Genomic DNA, 15,584 nt, shown 5'->3' on the forward strand with positions numbered 1-15,584 from the left:
CACGCCCACTGCTTAATCTACATAAAACCTGTTTTGTATATTGTGTCGTTATGTATGGCAATTTATTAAACATAACTAATTTTTGTTCTTTCAGGTTTTTATTGCTACTGTATCTCTTGGATGGTTCATGAGATATTATCTATACTAGAATAATACGAAAATCAATATTTACTATCGAAAACGTTTGGAACAAATCTTTCCATCTTTCACACTCCTTTATCTCGAAGTTCTGTGAACGCAACGAAATTTGAAACACCAATATTGACAAGTGAGTTCTATATTCTTTCTATATATAGTGAGTAAAAAGAAGACAATATACTTCATATAAATTATCAATGTTTCCATAAAAATAAAGCAATAATAACGTAACGAACGGATGCTGTTACAAGTACCAATGCCCACACGAAATTTCGTGTTGGTTTATAAAAAGCACACATCAGTAGCATTATTATGTTATCTCATCTCTAACTTGTTCTTTTGTAGAACATCTAGGGCGCTACTACGTATTTTTTTGCATTTGTTTTTGTTGTTGTTGCTTTGAGTCGTTATATTTCTATTTTCTAGATGTCTTAATAGCGTTGCTATGCATATTTTATGACTATTCTATATGTGTACAATGCTTCTAGACATTTTACTTTATTCCATCGTTCACACGTAGTTATCGTTGTATTTTTATGATCACGCGTATTAGAAAGCCAATTACTATATCTGGCGTTCACCTATCGAGAAGACACTACACGCTCTCACGCTGACATTACAGACATTTTGTAGTCTGGAGACTAAATTTAGACGACGGCATACTGCATATAAGACGGACTAATGGTATCGTTTGTAATGCAGATTACATTGTATGTCATAGTTGATTTGTATAGCGTTCGTTTTGATAAAGTTTGGTGAGATTTTGTTGTGTATATGTGCTATTTTTACTCATATAATGTGTTAGTACACAAACGCATTTAATATTTGTTATACTAAACATTATAGCTCAAGTATAATGTAGCCAGCGAACGTTATGAATAAGTATTGTAGTTATTTTAGAAGCTAGAAATATTTTCTGTTTCTGAAATTTTAAAAACAAGTGAAAATTCAGTATATTGGTGTGATTTTTTTACTCTGAATCTGATTTTGTTATTCGCTTGTCGCAGAGAAATGTTGTAGAGGTTTAAAGTTTGATTATTTTTACCCAATCACGAAACAGGATTTGGAAGCTGGAATTTTGTGTGAAAGCTGTCTAAGACAATATTTCACAAAACGTTACAACTAGTTTTTATAAGTTTTAGTTTATAAAGTTATGGGAAATATTCTTTTCTACACTAAGTACAAGGCCCGAATTTTTTAGGGAAGGGGCTAATCGATTAGGTCGACCCCAGTACACAACCAGTCCTTAATTTATCGACCCCGCAATGATAAAAGGTAAAGTCGACCTCGGCGGAATTTGAATTCAGAACGTGGGAAATACTTGAGCAGACATGTAAACAAATGGAAAATTCTGAGTGATATTGTTTTTGCGAAAGATTACAAAATATAGAAATAATGAACGTTAGGTCGAAAATTGTAACCATCAATTTCATGAATCTGAGAGTAGGCCATCTACAAGTCGCTAAAATTTGTGTTTCCTGGAAGAATAGACTGATGTATGTATTCCTCTAATGCATCGCGATTCTGACATGGTATGGTACAAAAAAAATATTTCTGGTCTCGGGACACACTCCTCCGAAAGTCCACTGCTCCATTAACACCAGTCCTCGTTTTGTATTTACGCTGCTTCAATAAAATTTCCAGGACCGGCAATCTGAACTGGGGTGCGGAGTAGGTCCTCCGTACATATTTCACGAATGTAGCTCTTATAATCAACAGCTGTGTAGTGGCAAGCAGACTTATGACTTGGCATGTTACAATAGATGCAGGCATCAATATTTCTGTGGCTTTATATTAGCTAAAATTTACCCAATATTTGCAAACTTTAAAAGCTATTAACATTTTATTATTAAGTTATGTCAAAAATGAATTTCATTTCCATAATTAGCATTCAAAACTATAGCAATAAACCAAATTTGAAGATAATTGGAACAAAATGAAAAGAAACGAAAACTGCGCGAAACAGAAAGGATCTGGGCTAGTATAATTGATTGATAACTGTTTTATTATTCTCAATATTTGAAAATTTGAAAGTAAAATATATTTTATTATTAGTAGTGTTTATATTAAGTTGGTGAAATGGCAGAGGTATTACAGCGGTGTGAATATGACGTTGATTTTGTTCCGGCTCTTCACTTTCTGATCTCAAACTTGAGTAACGTGACTTTTACCCCTATCGTTATTCCAGTGTTACACAAAATAAAGCATTAGTCAACCAATGGTATCGACAATAGCAACTAATCTACTCCGCTTAAGACTACATACCTCGTGTCTAAATAAGAAATAATTATTCCTGCTATTTTGTGGTGATAAATTGAAAGAATCGTAAGAGAGTCGGAAATAATATGTAGTATTTTTTTCAGCCAATTTTGTTCAGATTTCAAATCCTGCTCAGTGTAACTTCGCTTTGTATCCCTCGGGGATTGATAAATGATGTGTAAAAATAACGTGTCCCCTCTTGTTTTGTTTAGTCTATTCTCTAAACAGAACAAGATGTAAAAATACTAATCAAATACTGAGTCGCCGATATCGACTAAACACCTTCCTCTCAAAACTCTTGGTATTGTACCTAAATTAGGTACAAAAATAATTATTATTGATAGTTTCATTGTTTTTCGCCATGGACGGTCAGTTTTCAGAGTGCCACTTGGGAGGTAGTTTCTTTTGAGCTTATTTGATCAAATGGGTTACATTTTTTTCTTGTCCTTCGAAGAGGGTGAAAGAGAAGGTTCATTCTTAGACATATTTATCATATACACATATTTTTGCAAATATCAGTTTCACCTTGTAAAAGTTTTAATATGATTATTCCTAAAGTATCAGGAGAAATGAGTAGGCCACAAATATTGCGCATAACTCCCTCAAAATTTCAAAAACCTCTACAAATAAAGAAAAATATAAATAAGAAAATGACAATTACCCAGCTTTACAGTCTGTCTTTTACATTTAACAGCACCGAGAAATTGTGAAACGGGAACTCAAATAAAAAACAATAGAAAAAGTACGAGTAACAGAAAATTATTTGTTGGAAACCAAAAGAAAATACTAGACATAGATCAAATTGAAGCCAATAAAAATGTGAAAGCCACAGGTAATAAAAGAAAATTATTTGTTTACCGCGAGAAGAGCGAGCAAGTGGTTACATACCTATGTTTATCGAGATGGGGTATCTTCTATAGAGTCTCTAAGGAAGGGTTGGGATATCTTATATTGACATCATGTAAGTTCATAGGCTGGAATTAAGTATGTTGTATTATGAGTCAGCCAGTTAACTAGTGCGTTTCACATGCTGCGGCACCTGCCTCCCACAGGTGTGTATCGAAATATATATATATATCAAGAATATAAAGGACACAGTCAAAGATATTGTTGCCGATTCCTTTGCTGGAATCTTGACATGCGTAAGATTTGGCTCGTGTTTATAGCAGATCAAGTGACCGCCTAGAATCTCTTTCGTTGAATCAGTTTCCCTGAAACACCATCTGCTTTGAGCGTTATGATACACCTAAGACATACTACTAAAATATCTGTAGAGTCTTTGCTACTAGTTTAACGTACATCATGCGATTATTTGACTAAAAGTGTTGTTCCACTTTAGATCAGTCCACTTTTATTGAACACTAGCGACTACATTTTCCAACGCATACTAATTTTTAAAGACAATTGAGTGTGATTTAAAGGAGATTTCGCTGATATTTCTAAGTTTTACTACTTACGAGGGACGTTCAATAAGTAATGCCTCTGACCCACTTGCAGTTGTTTGATCTAGCTGAAATTTTGCATGTGCAATCATTTTTATCTCTATAGAGTAAGTGGCAAATTACAGCTCTGAATTGTGGTTTCTGATTTACAGGTGTTTGAACCGAGTCAAGTGTGAAATGGAGCCTGTTGAGTGTCAAGCAGTGTTCCGGTTTTTGTATTTGAAAGGACGCACACCACGGGAGACTTTTGATGAAATGAAAGTAACTTATGGTGATGATGCCCCATCATATGACCTTGTAAAACGCTGGCATCGTGAATTCAAACATGGTCGGAACTCTGTGGAAACAGCTCCCAGATCTGGTCGCCCCTTCTGCCATTGATGAGGCATCTATCCGTCAAGTTGAGGCTGCTATTTTGGAAGATCGACGCATAATTATTCGCCAAATAGCCCATGAGGTCAAGATTAGTACCAGGTCTGTGGAAACTATCAATCATGACCATTTGCATATGCAAAAGGTGTCTGCCAGATGGATTTCCAGGTTGCTCACGCCTTTCCAGAAGCAAGAACGCGTCGAGTGCTCGAGGGTGAATTTGGAGATGTGCCAAGAAGATGAGTCGAAATATTTCAAAAGACTGATTACACAGGATGAAACCTGGGTCCATCACGATGATCCAGAGACCAAAGCCTAGTCAATGCAGTGGAAGCACCGTGACTCACCCCCTCCAAAGAAGGCAAGGGTGCAGCCCTCCGCTGGCAAGGTCATGCTCACAGTCTTCTGGGACCAGGACGGAGTAGTGATGACAGATTTCTTGGCAAAGGGTACCACAATTGCAGGAGCCTATTATGCTTCACTTTTGAGGAAATTAAGAGAAGTTATCAAAATCAAGAGGCGGGGCAAGATCAGCAAAGGCATCCTCCTCCTGCAGGATAACGCTCCGGTCCACAACTCGCTTGTGGCCAGATCAGAAGCACAGGCGTATGGCTATGAACTCCTCCCCATCCCCCCTACTTTCCTGACCTTGCACCCTCTGATTTTCACCTCTTCCCAGTCATGAAGTTGTTTTTGAAAGGAAAGCGTTTCCCAGATGATGCAGCCTTGATTTCTGAAGTCACGTTCGGGTTGGAGGACCAAGCTGGGGTCTTCTACAAAAACGGTCTCCAGAGCTGCATCAAACAATGGGAGAAATGCGTAACTCTGGGTGGTTCCTATGTAGAAAAAGACTATTAACTGTGCCAAGTTTCGTTGCTCTACTGCTATGGGAAGTGGGTCAAGGGCATTACTTATTGAACGCCCCTCGTAAATGCTGTTTTCGTATATTTGTTTCAAATTTCGGCACAAGACCAGCATTTTCGAAGGGGTGATAATTCGATTAAATGTATCAAAGTGCTTGTCTGGTACTTATTTCATAAAAGGAAAAATCAACTTCGTCATAATTGGAATAAAGACGGATGAAATACTGCTACACCTGTTGTCCGGCTCCCTAATGATGCTGACAGCTCGCCGCCTTGCTTTTTTCTGTGATATTTTAAGCCATAGTACGCTGTTTTTGCCAATTATCTTTTTCATATCCAGCTCACCAGCTGTTTGTATATACAGTTCGCTTGTTTTGATTCTACTTGAAGTATCTTGGCGATATTCAACATACTTGCCGACGTTCGTTTGGTTTGAGATCACAGCTTCAATATTTCATCAGAGCAATTATTTCTCCATTCTTTGTCAGCTGAATAGACACATAAGCAACAAGGTAGTTCTATTATTGTTATATACCAAATTCTATAAGTGCAAGTATCAATTATATTTATATTTACTTTCAACACCCAGCCATTTATCACTGATAATATTACTTTACTAGAAATGAGCAATTAAAAATGAAATTGTTTCTGGCTTCTTCATGATGACATCATAAACAAGGCTTCCTTTAGTGTACCGGGATGAGAAAAGGCTATTTAGACGCATATTAGTACCTTCTGATTACAGTAAAGTTCAATAATAACCACACATAGATTGTTTCTCTTAATTTATTCCCTGTATGCTTTCCTTAACTATTTGTTTTAATTTATTCGTTATCGACATATTTTCCTATTTTCGTTTTTGTAGCGCTTATGCCCTATATGTATGTGTGAGTTAAATGAAAAAGCGTGGAACTGAATTTATTTTCGTAAGTTTTTGGAAGGGAATGTTTTCGGAGTGATAGATATGTTCTTTGTTATTTATACTTGAGATGGATGTGTGTGTGTGTGTTTGTGGTGAGATTTTGGAGGCTTGGTTAGAGAGAGAAAAGAGAGGAAGTGGTTCTTTCTTGCGATGTTTGAAATTGATACGGATCAAAAAGGTCACATTTTATCAGCTGCAATAAATTTGTTTTGCCCATTGCGTGAGTGATAGTAGTTTTGGGCAGTTGTCATTTTACCCAGTTGCAGAACATAACATCTAACAAATTATTTTATTATGAAGCTTGTATAATTTTTTTTATTCATGTTGTATTGTAGTAAAACTTATGTTATATGTTTTATTATGCAACTGTTGATATATTAGCTTGATATTAAAATTTGCTTATGTGCAGACAGTATTCCTAATCTCTTTTGTAACTACCTGCCATATGCTTGAGAAGGCCTTTTGGAAATCTTTTAATGAAATGAAAATTATTCTTACATCATTCAACTTATATGTTGCAGTACCCTCCAAATTATATATTGCCATTTAACTTATTCGTGCCATGAGCTGACTTGTGCTTTTGCTTTGCTTCTTTAACCATACTGGTTGCATTATACTGGGCAAAAATTATACTGGCCATAAATTATTCGTAACTTTTCTATCTTTAAAAGCTGGTTACAGCTGATCAAAACAGGCTTCAATAAACTCTGCTATGCTGATAAAATCCAGTAATACAGAAATATTTGTACAGTAGGCCCAGGCCTACAAAAACGATACGGTCTTCCTAAAACCCTTAGCGTAATGAGATTAGTTGATAAATTCTTGAAAGTATTTCTTCTTTTCTTTGAGAATCGTTGACTCACGCTATTTTTGTTGCCTTTCTTCAAGAAAAGTGCACATTTTAATTGACTCTATAATTCGGTGTATTTACCGCTTAAGCTATTCGTCAATGTATAAAAATCTGTTTTCTTTTGTATCTATTCTGTTGTTTTTTTTTGTCTTCTTTGCTGTGTATGATCCTTTCATTGTTTTTTAAAATAAAGTTTTCTTCCATACGTCTCCGATAACTTTTTCGCTCTCTTGATAATAATATTATCAACATTAAAGACAAATCTTTTGATGAATAAAGTTCCTAATATTTTGAATATTGTTTGCAAACACATTCCTCTAGCGTAGACTTTAAATCATTTGTGCATTCTTTGAGTACTAACAGTAATTGCTTTAAGCACTACTTTCTTCAGCTGCGGCCATACACAAGCCTGCAGAGATATTGTACTGTCTAAATCATATAATGATCAACGATAACTGATGGTGAATTTATATAAGTAACATGGATAGTACTGCGTTTTATGTGCCAGAACATATTTTATCTGTGACTAGCACTATGACCCGGCGTTGCCGGGTCTAGTGCTTGTTGTTCGTTTCCGGGTCGCAGTAAAAATTTCTCACTAAATCAAGAGCTAAGTTTCTTATCACATTTCAGCTCGGGCCAGATTTGTTGTTTATGAGCTAGTTGGAGTTTTTATGAGATTAATTAATATTCATTGGACTTTGGTTTTCACACCTGGAAAGGCATAATCAGGGAAAATTAGTGGGGCTGTACACATGCCATTAGTCGGACAAAATAGGAGGCAGAGGAAAGCGAAAAACTCGAATTTGACCGCAAAATAGCATGATTTTGAAAATACACATAAACCTCGTATGTTGAGTTTCGGTTTCACACAAAAACCAGTTCTGCGCAATCAGTCTCGCGATGGGAAGGCATAGGTGGGAGTTTGACTGGCAGAGGTGATCAAGTTGCACATGCCAGCCCTCTTGACACCAATCCCCTCGTCCTATGAATGAATAGCAATGGTGGGAAGAAAAGTGCTGATTCCGGCGAAAAGGCAGAGCAATTAGAGCACAAAAAACAGCATTCAAAGTGATTTTATGAGTATGACGCATTGAAGCAAGTAACGCAGTAAGGTCAATAGTTATAAGTTCATGACGCATAGAAATACATAAAACGTCAAGGTTAACTAATGTATAAATAATAGTTATGCCTTTTCGCCGGAAGGCTAATTGGGTTCCCGATCCATTGAAATGGAGGAGGTTAAGTTTAGAACACAACTAAGCCTTCAACTAAAACCTAGACTAACCTTACGGAGGGGGACGCGAGAGCCTCTAATAGGCAGCTTCTAATCCCGATCTATCATTAACTCATCCTAGGGTTCTAAATGACATGGCCGTAGAGGAAATTGGCTGTGGAGATGTGAATGGCGGGTTCGTTTCGGAGGACGACTGCATTGGATTAAGGACCATTGAAGAATGTAGCTTTGGAGATCCTAACTCGTTAATTATTCCCTGCATTTCTCAAATCAAAAAGCGTGCACGTTTGAAAGTCAAAACATATGATAACGCGTCTTCGCAAGACACAAACATGCTCTGAGTCATACAGACTGTCTGCAAATGCGCATGTGCATTCAACTGTGAAGGGTAAAATTATCTCCGTCCAATCAAAAAAAAACTGGCATTCTATTGGCGTATCTAGCTGTACGTACGCACCGCGTGCAAATTTCTATGTTTTAGCAATTTTGAATGGATATTCCCATAACTTATGGGCATAAGGGATCGGTTTATCGATTTTTTTAATGAGTTTCTGGAGTGACTGGGGAAATGAAAAGATCTTCACGACCACCCTGAGACAGTTTGAAAGCCCAGAGAAAATGCGAACCTTTTACGTGAAAAAATGTGGATTTGTATAGAGGACACACAGACACATAGACACACAGATACACAGACATTTTCCCGTTTATAGATATAGAGATACGATGTTTAGCTTTCTAGAAAACATCAGCATCACCTATATTTGCGTATTGTTAGTATATCTGTGATAGTTCTACCAAAAGCCATGCAATAACGATTAGCAAAAGTCTTCAACTGAACGACAAAGACATGTTCACCAAAGTATTACAACCACAAGCCTATCTTTATAGTTTCTTTATCTTTATCTTAATAACAGCAAGTACTAAAATCTGATTTATCTTGCATACAAATCGTTATTCTCCTTTCCTCCCAAATCCTGCACGTAACAATTTCCTGATACTTCGCCTTCTGCAATGCATCCCCAAAGAATTTCTTTCATGCTCAGGTTTTTCTACAACCAGTAACCAGTAACAAGTTTAATTTGAAGATAATAAACATCATAGGCGCAGGAGTGGATGTGTGGTAAGTAGCTTGTTTACCAGCCACATGGTTCCGGGTTCAGTCCCACTGCGTGGCACCTTGGGCAAGTGTCTTCTACTATAGCCTCGGGCCGACCAAAGTTTTGTGAGTGGATTTGGTAGACGGAAACTGAAAGAAGCCCGTCGTATATATGTATATATATGTATATATGTGTGTGTGTGTGTTTGTGTGTCTGTGTTTGTCCTCCTAGCATTGCTTGACAACTGATGCTGGTGTGTTTATGTCCCCGTTACTTAGCGGTTCGGCAAAAGAGACCGATAGAATAAGTGCTGGGCTTACAAAAGAATAAGTCCCGGGATCGAGTTGCTCGATTAAAGGCGGTGCTCCAGCATGGCCGCTGTCAAATGACTGAATCAAGTAAAAGAGTAGAGAGATATATATTCATATGTTTGGAAAGTGCCTGCAAAGATAAAATAAAATTGGTTATTTCTTACAGTTATTTACATATTTTACACTTACATGATTTAAAAAGTTTTTCCCATTAACATTGCTTTGGCCAATTCTATTTTGAGTCTGGAGTCTGTTTGACTGTCACTATCTTAGATTATTCAGCGGTGCCGTTTAATAATTAACGTTGTATGTCTCCTTCAAATGTGCAGCAACTCTGTTATAGCACAATTATGTATCTATATCATATTTGTATAACATTTAGTATTAAGATTTTTAAGTGTGCTTATACATAAACGCAAAACATAGATACACGGACGTACATACAAACACAAGCACATACGCATACACACACACGCACCGCACATATATATATATATATAATTATGTTTGTATATATATATATATAATTATGTCTGTATATATATATATATATATATATATCTCAAGAGAGAGAGAGAGGAAAACATAATAGTATATTATTGCCCATCTACTTTCTGCACCAACACGAAATAATAATATGCAGAAGAAACAACGAAAAAGTCAGAGATAACAGGGAGGAAAATAAAAGATACACGTCAATACGGTGGTGATGATGATTATTTGTTTGTCGCTGGTAGTCATAGTAACATTTGTGACAGTGAGAGATGTTAGCAATAAACCAGATGTGATAAATCTTATATTACTTTTTATTAAATTTCTGTTCACAAAATAATTCAACTGTTTGGTGTTAGTTCCTTGCTGCCTTCAAAAATTTCCACTACCTTCTATGCTAACACTTTACCATCGTCACCACAACAAATCGTTATGTATGTCTCTATGTATATGTTCCTCACAACTAGTTTTTACCTAGTCTTTACCTTTGTCTATACGTTTGTTTCATTTTATATTTTTCTTTTTCAGTGTCATTGTTCATGTTATTGTAATTGTCTCAACAACTGTCCCTCATTGTGTCCCGTGTCCGGTCGTCTCTGACCCAAGGGGATATGTTTTTGATACCCCTAAACTGGACAGAGTTGTAGGAAAATGCTGAAATTGTCTATCACTCTATCTATCTATCTATATATATATATATGTGTGTGTGTGTGTGTGTGTGTGTGTGTATATATACATATACATATATATATATATTATATATATATATATATATATGTGTGTGTGTGTGTATATATATACATATATATATTCAGATGAATATGGTACTTAAGTTGCGGTACCAAAATTTAGTATGGTATTATCCATACAATTTCAAATTAAGGTGATTAAAATCAAAATAAGCAACAATGATATCCAGAGGTAATGTAGTACGATATTTCCCATCAACTCTATTTAATTGAACAATGCAATCATTATATCAAATTAAAATGTAGAGCAATCTTCAGCTGCACAAAGACAGAATTTAATTAAATCAGAATAGATGGACACATTAGTATAATTATACCTAAAATCTCCAAGAAGTTAAAGTGATAGACAAAGAACATTTTGTTTCTACGTCAACATAGAAGTAGAGTAACTTCTATGCTGAAGTAGAGACATGTTCTTTGTCTATCTCCTTAATTCTTGGATATTTTAGATACACTTATACTAATCTGTCCATCTGTTCTAATTTAATTACATTCTATGTCTTTGGGCAGCTGAAGATTGCTCTACATTTTAAATTAATGTAATCATTGCATTGTTCAGTTAAATGGACTTGAAGGGATACGATCGTAATTCATTAACTCTGGATATCGTTGTTACCGTTGGCGATTTTTTTCCTGTCTTCCCTTCTCTGGATCTTTCCTTCTCCTATGTTTCCGACGAAGAGCTCCGCTGGAAACGTTAGGCCCTCCTTCTTTCCTTCTTTCTTGAGCGTCCAATAATACTATATTTGTTCCACGTCCTCGCGTTGTTGTGATTTTTTGGTGCTTTCTTGTTTGGATTATCTATATATATATATATACATAGTAAAATTTATTTTCCAGGAGAAGGTGGCAGTCCTATACAAGTACGATGTTGCTCTTGTTTAGCCCCAGAAAAATCTTTTCCACCTGGCTATCGACACACAGTTTGTGTCCGTATAGTGTAAGCAAGGGAGGTCATTGCTCCCATCTCTAGATTTACGTGATACTTACAGACCGAGGTTTCTGGGTTTTCCTCATCGGAAATCAAAGGCTAGTGATGGGGGCTCATTCAACTTGCTTACACTATATTTTGTTTTAAGCAACGCACACTCGCTGATCTCGTGAAGAGAAAAACAGCTAGTTTTAAATCTCTGATCGAGAGATATGTAGCAATAGGACCGAATAGTAAAGTTTATTTGCCAACAGAATGTGGCAGTCCTATACAAGGGTGATGTTGCTTTTGTTTAGCCCCAGGAAAAGTTTTTCCCAGCTGGTTATCGACACACAGTTTGTGTCCGTATAGTGTAAGTAAGGGAGGTCATCGCTCCCATATATATATATATATATATATATATACATGATAAATGAAGGATGGATGATAACATAATTTTATGGAAGATTTATGGAAGATGGAATATACTATAATTTTGTATTAATCACGACAAGTTTTTCGACATATCTGGCATCGATTCCTCGCGGATGGGATACTTAACAACTGGTTCAGGAGCATCTGTCGGTGTAGTTATGTCTCTTCGGGTGATAAATAAATATAACTCGTTAAAATATCTATCTATATATATATATATATATATATATACCGGAGTATCGATCTTATCCTTATTTATATAAATTTATACCTATCTTATATATATATATATATATATATATATATATAAATTTATATATATCGTATGTATATATATATATATATATATGTATATATATATATATATATAATATATATATATATAATTACGTAAGACATAAATGAAATACTTACTCATACCCATGGAAAAGGCAAGCACTAAGTCCTGATGTAAATTTAATGTAAATTTAATAGTGTTCACTTCCGGACTCTCTCACTCTGTGAAAGTTTCTTGTTCGAATCACACGTTTCTCGAGATGCGCGGAAGATTTTCTATTTTGGATATATTTGGGCTACTTAGGTCTGCTCAGGAGTTAGTGCTTGCTTTTCCCATGGGTATCAGTAAGTATTTCTTTTATGTCTTACGTATTTATCGGTGAGGAGGAGAAAACCTCTTATGAATTAACTCTGAAATTGGAACAAGTACGATAATAACGGAATTTTTTAGAAATTTCTATCGGCTTTTTTGAGACGCATAAATTATAATGGTTATTGACAATTTTGTCTATTTTCTACATATTTGTGATTAGCATTTTCTTTTGCCCTTATTTTATAAGTTATTTATAAATTTAACCTTTAAAAGTATTTTGTAATATACTGGCCATTGATAATATTTTTTTAGAAAAAAATTTATCCTACATTAGATATATATATAAATTTACATATATCTTTTGTATATATATCTATACATTTATATATAAATTTATATATATCTTATGTATATATATATATATATATATATATATATATATATAATATATATATATATATCTTATGTATATATATATATCTAGCAGGCAGGGACCAGTGTGCAATGATGCCATTGAGGGGTTGGCTCCAAAACACACAGACTCACACTCATACCTCAACTTCTCTTCCTCCCACCCAGAACACACCAAGCATTCCATCCCCTATTCCCAATTCCTCCGTCTACGTAGGCTCTGTAGTGACGACCATGACTTTGAGACTCAGTCTCAACTATGGCTCACCACTTCACCCTACGTGGATACCCCCTCACCACTATCCACACCGCCCTTGCCAGAGCACGGTCCGTGGACCGTGTATCTGCTCTCTCTCCCCGAACCCGCCCTGTAGTCTCCCGCCTCCCTTTTCCCCTCACTTACCACCCCACGACCCTACGTCTCCAACGCACCATTCTTCGAGCTTTCCGTCATCTCCAGTCCGACCCGTCCACTTCACACCTCTTCCCTAACCGACCCCTCCCCTCTTTCAAACGAGCCCACAACCTTCGAGACCTTTTGGTCCATAGCTCCTTCCCTGACCCTACCTCCCAACCCGGCTCGTTCCCCTGCTCCCGCCCACGTTGCCGCACTTGCCCTTACCTCTCCACACCACCCGCCTCACTAGCACCCACCATCGACCCTATCCCATCATCCACTCCTTCACCTGCACCTCCAGCAATATTATCTATTGCATCTCTTGCTCTCTCTGCAATTCCTTGTACATCGGACAAACGGGACGCCGCTTGGCTGACCGGTTCGCGGAACACCTTCGTGACATCCACCTTGCGAACGACACACCGGTCTCACGCCATTTCCGCTCCACCGGTCACTCCTTGCAACACCTATCTGTGTTCGGTTTGTCCTTACACAGAGGCCATCCGGATTCCCGTTTGCGCCGTGAACAGGAATTAATCTTCTCTCTTCGCTCTTATACGCCATTTGGTCTCAACTCTCCCCCCTCCTCATCTAACCCCCCTCTCCCCCCTCCTCACCTATCCTTTCCCCCCGACCCCTACTTCTTCAGTCCTTCATCCTTTCACCCCTACTCCTCTTCCCTTCTTCCCTCTTTCTCCCTCCCTCCTTCCCTCTTCCCCTTCCCTCTGCTCCCTCACTCCCCCTCTCCCTCTTTCCTCCTCCCCTCCTCCCCTTCCTTCCCCCCTCCTCTCCTCTTCCCCCTCTCCTCCCCCTCTCCCCCCTCTTCTCCTCACTACACCACACGACTTCACACATCACATCATATATGCTGTGCCATACTAATACATACACCAACTAATACATACTAATACGTACTAATACATACTAATACATACTAATAAATACACCAACCCTATACATACACACGTCCAGACCCCTCATACGCACTTATACTCTCTCATACACACACACACACTTATACATACTAATACGTACTAATACATACTAATACATACTAATACATACACCAACCCCATACATACGCACGTCCACACCAATCCTACGCACTAATACTCTCTCATACACACACACACACACACACACCCTTATACATACTAATACATACACCAACCCTATACATACACACGTCCAGACCCCTCCTACGCACTATTAGCTGGTCCTTCAACCATATTATCAACCCTATTATCTCCTCTTATTTCGCTCTCGCGTCTCATGTTTGATCTTTGACCTCTGGCCGAAATCAGATCGCCATGTTGATTCGTTAGCCACTGCACGCATTTTTTTCTCTCCTTCTTTCTGTGTTTTTTTTTCTCTCTGTGTATCTTTCTGTTGAAGAGCGTAGGCTCGAAACGTTAAAGACTTGTTTTATTTATATTTCCTGAGCGCCATACTAATACAATTGTTCGTTTGTTTTCCACCTGCCTTCGTCTTTTGTCTATTTTCATAAAGCTTCCCGTTATATATATATATATATATATATATATATCTTATGTATATGCATATATATGAGTGTGTATGCGTGGCATGAAATATGAATATATCGATTAAAAATCTTTTCAACGTATTTCTTTTCATTCCAATTTTTCAATGTTTCCATCTCAACCAATACTTGTCGCAGCTTCTGCTTCCATCACCGTTCGTTTACCCCCTCTCTCTCCCTCTATCTGTCCATGTATTTCTTTGTGTGTTCCAAGATCACAATAACAGAGTTCTCAGGAATTTCAGATAGCTTCGCCTGTATACATTGTGTGTGTGCGCGCACACACACATATACACATATATATGTGGGGGTTTATGTCTATGTGTGTGTGTGTTTATGTGTGTATATAGGTGTTGTATAGTGAAACACTATACCCCTTCCGGGAAAACGTGGTGGGAATCAGCCTTTATAAATAGACCGATAGCTGGTCGTCAAGACAGCGTCGAGAGTCGAAGTTTTCTAGGCTGTATCTTGTGGAGCTATCAACGATAGTAAGAGTGAAAACGTTAGTGTATTACTATTGCTGTACGATGAGATACAACGGTATCCGATGACTGGTAACTATTGTGG

At 37.2% G+C, this 15,584-nt stretch overlaps 1 protein-coding gene across 3 annotated transcripts in view; it reads left to right on the forward strand.

Annotated features, from left to right (window-relative positions):
* Positions 1–15,584, forward strand: part of LOC115231675 (somatostatin receptor type 2-like) — a 360,814-nt gene that overhangs the window by 245,204 nt on the left and 100,026 nt on the right. For all 3 annotated transcript variants that reach the window (XM_029801650.2, XM_036500439.1, XM_036500440.1), the window contains one exon: positions 95–268. The gene's annotated coding sequence lies outside the window, so the exon portion shown is untranslated. The remainder of the gene's footprint in view (positions 1–94; positions 269–15,584) is intronic.

Source organism: Octopus sinensis, linkage group LG2 (genome assembly GCF_006345805.1).
Source record: "Octopus sinensis linkage group LG2, ASM634580v1, whole genome shotgun sequence".
Lineage (NCBI taxonomy): Eukaryota > Metazoa > Mollusca > Cephalopoda > Octopoda > Octopodidae > Octopus > Octopus sinensis.